This window comes from Lathyrus oleraceus, chromosome 1 (assembly GCF_024323335.1).
Source record: "Lathyrus oleraceus cultivar Zhongwan6 chromosome 1, CAAS_Psat_ZW6_1.0, whole genome shotgun sequence".
Taxonomy (NCBI): Eukaryota; Viridiplantae; Streptophyta; class Magnoliopsida; order Fabales; family Fabaceae; genus Lathyrus; species Lathyrus oleraceus.
This window is the reverse complement of record NC_066579.1, coordinates 210,400,649-210,409,424: the sequence shown is the minus strand read 5'-3', so window position 1 is coordinate 210,409,424 and position 8,776 is coordinate 210,400,649. Positions and strand designations below refer to the sequence as shown.

The window sequence follows — 8,776 nt, the reverse complement described above, 5'->3', positions numbered from 1 at the left end:
TAACCCCGAAGATGTTGCAGTTTTGACTGCAAAAACAACGATCATGAAGTTCATTGTTATGGAGATGCCACAATAGTGACCGTGTCAAATTGCAGTTCGGAATGCTTCAATAAATCCTAGCTTATCCGTTGTGTTTCGAACAATGGCATCAACTTAGAGTCGATACCTAATGGAATTTTACTGATTGGAGAAACTTCGCTAAGGATGCATGTCGTTAGTGGAAGCAATGTCATCAACAGACCATAAATGAACCTATCATGCCATACAAATACAAACCAACTAAAAATCACATAGATTGGTATAGATCGATTGCAACAACTCAGTTGTGTCTGACCTAAAGTATTTGATCGATCCATACCTATGAGCTTCGTCATCATACACCCAAAATGATTACCAACACGTCTATACCCAACAACTAACCCAACAAAATTGTCAACCCACATACACGCAACAACCAACCCCGCAACTTTACCAAACCACATACACCTAACAACCAACCCAACATGATTATCAAACCATGTACACCCAAGTTTGCGACAAATTCATGTCATACACACAAACACAAAACCAAGAACATGACTCATACGACCAACAAGCATATGCTGCCACCACATATTACCATAGCACCGATGAGGCATATGATACCATCACTTCCTACCATAGCACCCAAGTATCACACAACCAAAGCACCCATACATCACACCGTCAAAGCATCCAACCAAGACATACTTATCAAACACCACAATAACCATTCCTTCATTTCCAAAATGAATCAATGTCTCAATTTAACCAACCAGCCTGCCCACCCGTAACCTAACCAACACGACCCAACTACAACGGCAAGGGCACCAAACTCGATTATTATGGCAGCTGAAAAAAGATGTCAACTTTCATGGATAACCCTAATATCCCAAGTGTAACGCCCCGATTTTTCAATTAATTATTTAATTGAACTTTAATTTATTTTAGTATTTATTTTATATGTGTTTGGTGCATTTATGATTTATTTGATCATTCTATGGGAGTATGAGAAATTATTATTTTTGGCTAATTATATAAAATCATATAAATAGATAAGGAATTAGGAGTTTTGGGGTGAAAATTGAATTGATAAGAAAATTAGAGTGAGAGGGTGGAATAAGGAAAAGTGAAGGGAAAAAAGTAGAATTATAAATGAAATAAGGTTTAATAAATAGAAAAAGAGAATTATGTAAAAGAGAATTATGTTCATGGGGTTTTTGTTTGATGAACATGTTCTTAGATTTGGAATAAATTGATGATTTTGTGATAAATTAATGTTAATATGTCAAATATGTGTCGTAATTGATGTGTTGAATGTTATATGAGTAGGTGTGGTTACTCATGTTCAAAATTGAAGTTGGGATAGGTCTAGGTTGAAAACATTGAGCATATGAGTGAAATTCTCGTGAAAATTAAGCAGAAAAACATTGCAGACTAATTTGATTCGAATCATAGGGTTACACTTTGAATTTTGATTTGAATCATAGCCTCTTGGTGGCCCTTTCCTGATTTGATTCGAATTGCATATTACACTTGATTAGGATCATGAAGGCGGATTTGTTCAAAATACTCTTTTCATCATAACTTGAGTTTCGTGACTCTGTTTGAGGCACGGTTTGAAGCGTTGGAAAGCTAACGCGTAGTAATACCATATGGTAACGTATTGGGAGGTCAAATATGTATAGGGTAACCCAAATGTAATGTTTCCTTGTAGTGTTTATAAGATGAGTGAATTATTTTGCCGTTTAACATGATTCAGAGTCGAGTTGGTGAGTATTGTTGAATAAGGGGGTGATTATGTATTGGTGAGTTGTGGTGAGTAATGGTGTGTTATAAATATGTATTATGTTTGGTTATCATTATATGATGTGCTAAATTATGTTGATTATGTATTGGTGAATATTTTTGAGTAATGTTGTGTTATATATATATATATATATATATATATATATATATATATATATATATATATATATATATATATATATATATATATATATATATATATATATATATGTGTATGTGTGTGTGTGTGTGTGTGTGTGTGTGTGAAACTTGGTCTATTGTTCCTTTGACTCCTAGAAAACTTCCAATGTGGTATAAATGGGTGTTCGGGGTCAAAGAAAACCCTAAAGGGTCTGAAAAAAGAAAGACAAAGTTAGGCTGGTTTCCAAGGGGTTTCAACAAATATATTGTGCTGATTATACAAAAACATTTTCTCTTGTAATTAAACCAATTACTATGAGAACCATACTCATCTTAGTATTATCCAAAGGATGGAACTTGCACCAATTTAATGTTAACAATGCATTTTTAAACGGCCTTTTTGAGGGAGAGGTGTTCATGACTCAACATCCTAGGTTTGAGTCATCCCACAAATCCCAATTCTTTAAACTTCACAAGGTATTATGTGGTCTAAAACAATCCTCTAGGTTTTGGTTTGACATACTTAAGAACTCTCTGATTCATCTTGGGTTTATATTAAGTAAATATGGTCCCTCACTTTTCATTTACTCAAAAGGTCCTAACTTGGTCTACATGCTAGTCTATGTTAATGATATTATTAATCTAAACTTCACTATGTGTTCTCTCTCAAGGATCTTGATCAACTTGACTATTTCCTAGGAATAAAAGTTAAGAACAAAGTTGATGGTGCTATATCACTCTCCCAAGGAAACTTTTTAAGATATTTACTCACCCAAACCAGAATCCTCTCCTATGGTGGTTGGCTTAAAACTCTCTAATTATGTCTCTGATACCATACATGACCCAACCATTCATAGATTTGTGGTTGGAGCTTTGAAATATGTTACCCTAGATCTAACATTTGCTTTTTGTCAACAAAGTGTATCAGTTCATGGAAGCACCTTTTGCATCTCACTGGCTAATTGTCAAACACATTCTTAGGTGTCTCAAAGGCAACATCTCTTGGGGTCTTCAACTAGTATCTGCCACACACTATCATATCTCACTTAAAACCTATTTTGATGTTGATTGGGTATCTGACCTTGATGATAGTCACTCCACTTCTGAGGTCTATGTGTTTCTAAGTCGCGTATTAATTTATTGGTGGCCAAGAAACATCACTCCTATATCATCCTAACATTGAAGTTGAATATCACAACCTTGCCTTTGCAACTTCAAAATTTCTTTTGATTCACTCACTACTACAAGAGTTGAGCATTTTTTATTCACCTCCAACTATTTACAGTGACAACACGAATACCATATCCTTGACTCACAATCCTATTTTTCATGCTCGCACCAAACACATGGTGCTAGACTTTTTCTTTGTTAAAGAAAAAGTGTTGGCCATACAACTTCAAGTTATGCATATTCCTGGACATCAATAATATGATGATATTCTCATTAAGGCCTTGCCACCTTTCATGTTTGAAAAGTTTAGAAATAAACTTACAGTGAATGATCCATGTATCTCCCTCGTAGTTCAACTTGTATGAGGTATTAAAAAAGTATAATATTTTATCTAATTATCCCCAACAACTCTTAACTAATTTCTAAAACTTAAGAAACTAATCTCTAGATTTAAGGAGACTTGTAACTAACTCAGATGAAATCTATAGATTTATAAATATATCTCAATCCTTTGTAATCAAAGAAAAAATGCAAAGACAAAAATTAAGAGAATTCAATTGAGGATTCTATTACATTTATGAAAAAATAAGAATTCATCGTGCCAAAATAGATAGGTCAGGGCAGGGGTGTTCAAAACCGAACCAACCCAATAAAAAACTGCAAACCAAACCAAACCAAATCAAAATCGCAAAAATTCGCATTTGGTTCGGATGTATTTAGGTATTTTTTAATAAAATTGTGCAGATCAGTTTGATTTACGGTTTGTATTTCGTAAACTAAACTAAACCAAATAAAACTGCATTATGTTACGACCAAAATTTTACTTATTTCACATTCAATCCAAAACGCAAACTTATTATGCCTTAACCTTACAAATATTCTTTTGCTTACGCTTAGGTTTTAATTTCAACTTTCTCAAATCTCTCATAATAATATCGCACATTCTTCGCATTTTCTTTGCAATATACGTCTCACATCTTCTACTCTAATACCTTCTCTCCTATGTTTTTTATTTTCTTACTATTTTATTTTTATTTTTTATGTTATTGTTTTCTCTTTCAATTACGCTTTTATCGTACATTTCTTATCTAATCTTGCACCTTTTATGTTCTTTCGTTTTCATCTTCTCTAATCTCTCTTCTACTTCATTTTTTATTATAATATTTTTGATATTATTTTATGCTATCTTTTATATTTTTTATTTAACTTTTGTCTAATTTTATTTTTATATATTAAATGAGAAATTTTTATCTAAATATGATGAGTTTTGTTGTTATTAAGTAATGTATAAATGATTAAATACAAAATTATTATGTTCTCTATAAGATGTACATATGTCTCAATAAAAATCTTATACAAAATTGAACCAACCAACTTAAACCGCAATGGTTTGTTTGATTTTATTTCTAAAATTCAACTAAATCAAATCGCATTTTTTTTCTTTTGCAGTTCAGATATTTTTTACATTAAAACTGCTGCATACACCCCTAAAATAGATTAGGCATGTTTACCTAATGTCATTTTTTGGTACAAGTGAAAATGGAAGAAAAAAATAAAAAAATAATTTAGAAAATAAAATTTCACAGTAAATCCTATAAAAAGTTCCGCAAAAGATCGATCTCATATTATTATATTTTATTAGATAATCAATAGAAACATTCTCCTCCTTAAAATTAACTCCTAATGTTAAACTGATATATAATTTCCAACACTTGTTATATTATTTAAATCTAATAAATGAAAATGTCATAATGATGATTACCATCTAGTTTGAAAATACCTAGAGGACATTTTAGAAATTTATTTGTGATTATAAATTTAAATTTAACGTCCAAATATATATTATAGTCAAAACCTGGAAAGGCTGGAATTGTTTTAACATCACGTAGTGCTTTCTCAATCTAAATATACTTACAATTTTCTCTGTGTATGCACCCCTAAAACTATTTTAAAATTAAGGTGATACATATTTTAAGGGACCCTGTATTTTTGTGAATGTTCATTTAGTTAATTTGTTTCCCCAACAACCTGTTGATGAGTGATATACTAAGATGCAACAAATTTACAAATTTATCATTGGATGACCAATGACATTTGATTAAGTTATGACTACCACGTATGCTGCATTAGTTTTAGATAGACGTTTTGTAAACAAAGTTAACAAAATCTACCATGCATAAGCATTGTTAAGAGAAAGAACCATTTTTCATTGATTAGATCACAGTAGACAGATACAACAATGACAAAACCAAGACCTATAACTATTCAGGATAAAAATAACAGACACAAGAAGCATCCAACATACTTTCACCATCTTTTAACATGCAAAATCCCAATCTAATAACAGTAGTTAGTAGGAGTGAAACCTCAACAGACAGGTCTTTAGTCCACTTCCTCCATCTTGCTCTCCTCAGCACCATCCTCTTCCAACAGAGGCATATCAACATCATCCACACCAGTCTCTTCCTCGTCAATGCTAAGACCCAACTTCAACATCCTATGAATCCGTCCAGCAAATGCGTTGGGTTCATCAAGGCTAAAACCTGATGTCAAAAGAGCTGTCTCAAAAAGCAGCAGCACAAGGTCCTTCACCGATTTGTCGTTCATGTCAGCTTCGGCCCTCTTCCTTAACTCCTCCATGATACCATTATCAGGGTTGATTTCCATTGTTTTCTTGCTAGACATGTAGCTTCCCATGCTGCTATCCCTCAGAGCCTGAGCTTTCATGATCCTTTCCATGTTTGCAGTCCATCCATATTCACCAGTCACCAAACAGCAAGGTGAATCAACAATCCTGTCAGACACAACAACCTTCTCCACTTTGTTTCCCAATATGTCTTTCATGACCCTGCAAAGATCTTCAAATGATTTCTTATTTTCCTCTTTTTTCTTCTTCTCTTCTTCAGTCCCATCATCCAACTTCAATCCTTCCTTTATAGCAGAAACCAGTTTCCTTCCGTCATACTCTTTTAGCTGTCCAACAGCATACTCGTCGATGGCGTCAACCATGAAGAGAACTTCATACCCCTTCTTCTCGAGTCTCTCCAAGAAAGGAGAATTCTCCACAGCCTTTTTGCTCTCTCCAGTGATGTAATAGATGTCTTTCTGGCCTTCTTTCATTCTTGTAACATAGTCCTTCAAGTTTGTCATCTCATCACCACTCTTTGTAGAGTGGCATCTGAGTAAATCAGCAAGCTTAGCCCTGTTCTGGCTATCTTTCATGAATACCCAATTTCAAATTCTTAGAGAAAGCATCATAGAATTTGTTGTAATCTTCCTTGTTCTCCACAATTTCATTGAACATCTCAATGCACTTCTTCACAAGATTCTTCCAGATCACCTTCAAAATCTTGTTCTGTTGCAACGTTTCACGAGAGATGTTGAGTGGCAAGTCATCAGAGTCAACAACACCTTTTACAAATCCAAGGTACTCGGGTATGAGCTCCTCGCAGTTGTCCATGATGAAAACCCTCCTAACATAAAGCTTGATGTTCTTCATCTTTTTTCTGGTGTCAAACAAATCAAAGGGAGCCCTTTCCGGGACAAAGAGAAGGGCCTTGAACTCAAGCTGTCCCTCTACAGAGAAATGCTTCACAGCCAAGTGTTCTTCCATTAGTGAGGCTCTTGTAGAAAGCAGCATATTCATCTTTGGAGATCTCTTCTGGTTTACGCAGCCAGATTGGCTTCTGCTTGTTGATGAGTCCCCACTCATGAGAAACCTCCTTAATCTTCTTCTTCTTGGAAGCTTTCTCCTTGTCCTCATCAACTTCCTCAACAGCCCCTTCTTCCTCTTTCTTGGGCTCATCATCTTCATCATCGCTGATTTCTTTCTCAATAGTCTTCTCAGTCCAAAGGTAAATTGGATAACTAATGAATTCAGAGTGCTTCTTCACAAGATCCTTGATCTTCCTCTCTTCCAAGTATTCCAGCTGTTGACAAAATTAATCACTAATTTAAAATCATTGAAAATATAGAAATATGATAGCAGGTTTTTGATTTTGAATAATAATAATTTCAGTGAGTCAATTGACATCTTATAAATTTTAAGGACTAAATTATCACACAAAATTAAAGGCAAAATATCATTTATGGGTTGGAAAAGTTAAAACAAATTTTCAAAAAGTGACATGTTAGAGAAAATAAGATATTTTTTAAACAAAATAGTACACTGGATAGCATCATAGTTAAACTTCTCCACAAAATTTAGACGAAAGGAGTTGAGTTGTTGATTAAAGTACCTGATCCTCTTTGAGGAAAAGAGTGATCTTAGTTCCCCTTCCAAGTTGCTCGCCTTCACTATCTCTTGTAACAGTGAAGGAGCCACCCGCTTGTGATTCCCAAACGTATTGCTCATCATCATTGTGTTTGGTGGTGACAATGACTTTCTCTGCAAAAAGGTAAGCAGAGTAAAACCCAACACCAAATTGCCCGATCATCAGCCTGCAGTGCCTCCATGAACTCCTTGGTTCCCGACCTTGCAATAGTACCCAAGTTGTTCACCAAATCTAAAAAAATAAAAAACAAATAAGAATTTTCAGAAACAGGTTCCAAATTCCAATTTAAGTCTTTGACAAAAGCTACACTAAATCATAGACATTACCTGCTTTGGTCATTCCAATGCCACTGTCAATTTGTCAGGCACAAGCCTAAAAGTTCAGGCTGAGCATCCAGCTTGCTTTTATCAGTCAAACTCTCAAAACAAACTTTATCCAAAGTCTGTTGCACCAAAAACCACATAACAAAAACCGTGACAATGGAGTAAGAATTAACAAAGTAAGATAAACTTGAGGAATTGAAGAGGCACGTGGTTACATCGGAAGAATTGCTGATAATTTCACGCAAGAAAATCTCCTTGTTGCTGTAGAACGTGTTGATGATTAGGCTAAGAAGTTGGTTGATCTCAGCCTGGAATGTGAACGTCTCTGCGTCTGCCATTGTTACTTGATAAAGAAACGAAACTAACAGAGAGAAAGTGAATTGCAGAGAGAGCGAGAGAGTTGTAGGATGCGAATTTGCAAAAAGAATATTGAGCTGCTTCGACGAGTTAATGGAATGGAATGAGAAGAGATTAATATATAGTGTGTTGATTGTTGAATCAACTGCTTCTGGATTCTTCTATTTCTCTCTAGATCCTTTTCTTGTTCTTCCACTTTTTCCTCTTCTTTTTTTGGAATGAAGTTAAAAAAGACGACGTCGTTTTGAAATATCGAGAACGTTCCGTTATAACTGCTGAATCTGGAATGTTCGGGGCTTTTCCCTCTCAAAGGACCAACACAACCTGGCGCCGGAAATTCAGTGTAAGAAACTCTAATATTAATGTAGAAAAACAATTTATTTTTAAGTATAATTAATAAAATTAAAATTAAAGAATTTTTTTTCATCTTTTAAATTACTTCATATTTAATTATTTTATCATTTATATAACATATAATATAAAATTGTATTCATTTAAATTAAATTATTTTTAATATTTAAATTATTATTAAAATTATAAATATATATATATATATATATATATATATATATATATATATATATATATATATATATATATATATATATAAAGTGACCATTTTTTTTTTTTGAAAATAACAAATATTTAAAATAAAAAAAACCACTTTTAGAAGAGGATGCGCCAGATGAACCGACACATCCCTTA

General features: G+C 33.6%; 1 pseudogene; it reads right to left on the bottom strand.

The window, feature by feature from the left end:
* Positions 1 to 5,300: 5,300 nt before the first annotated feature.
* On the bottom strand, positions 5,301 to 8,244 carry LOC127128168 (heat shock protein 83-like; annotated as a pseudogene).
* Positions 8,245 to 8,776: the final 532 nt, after the last annotated feature.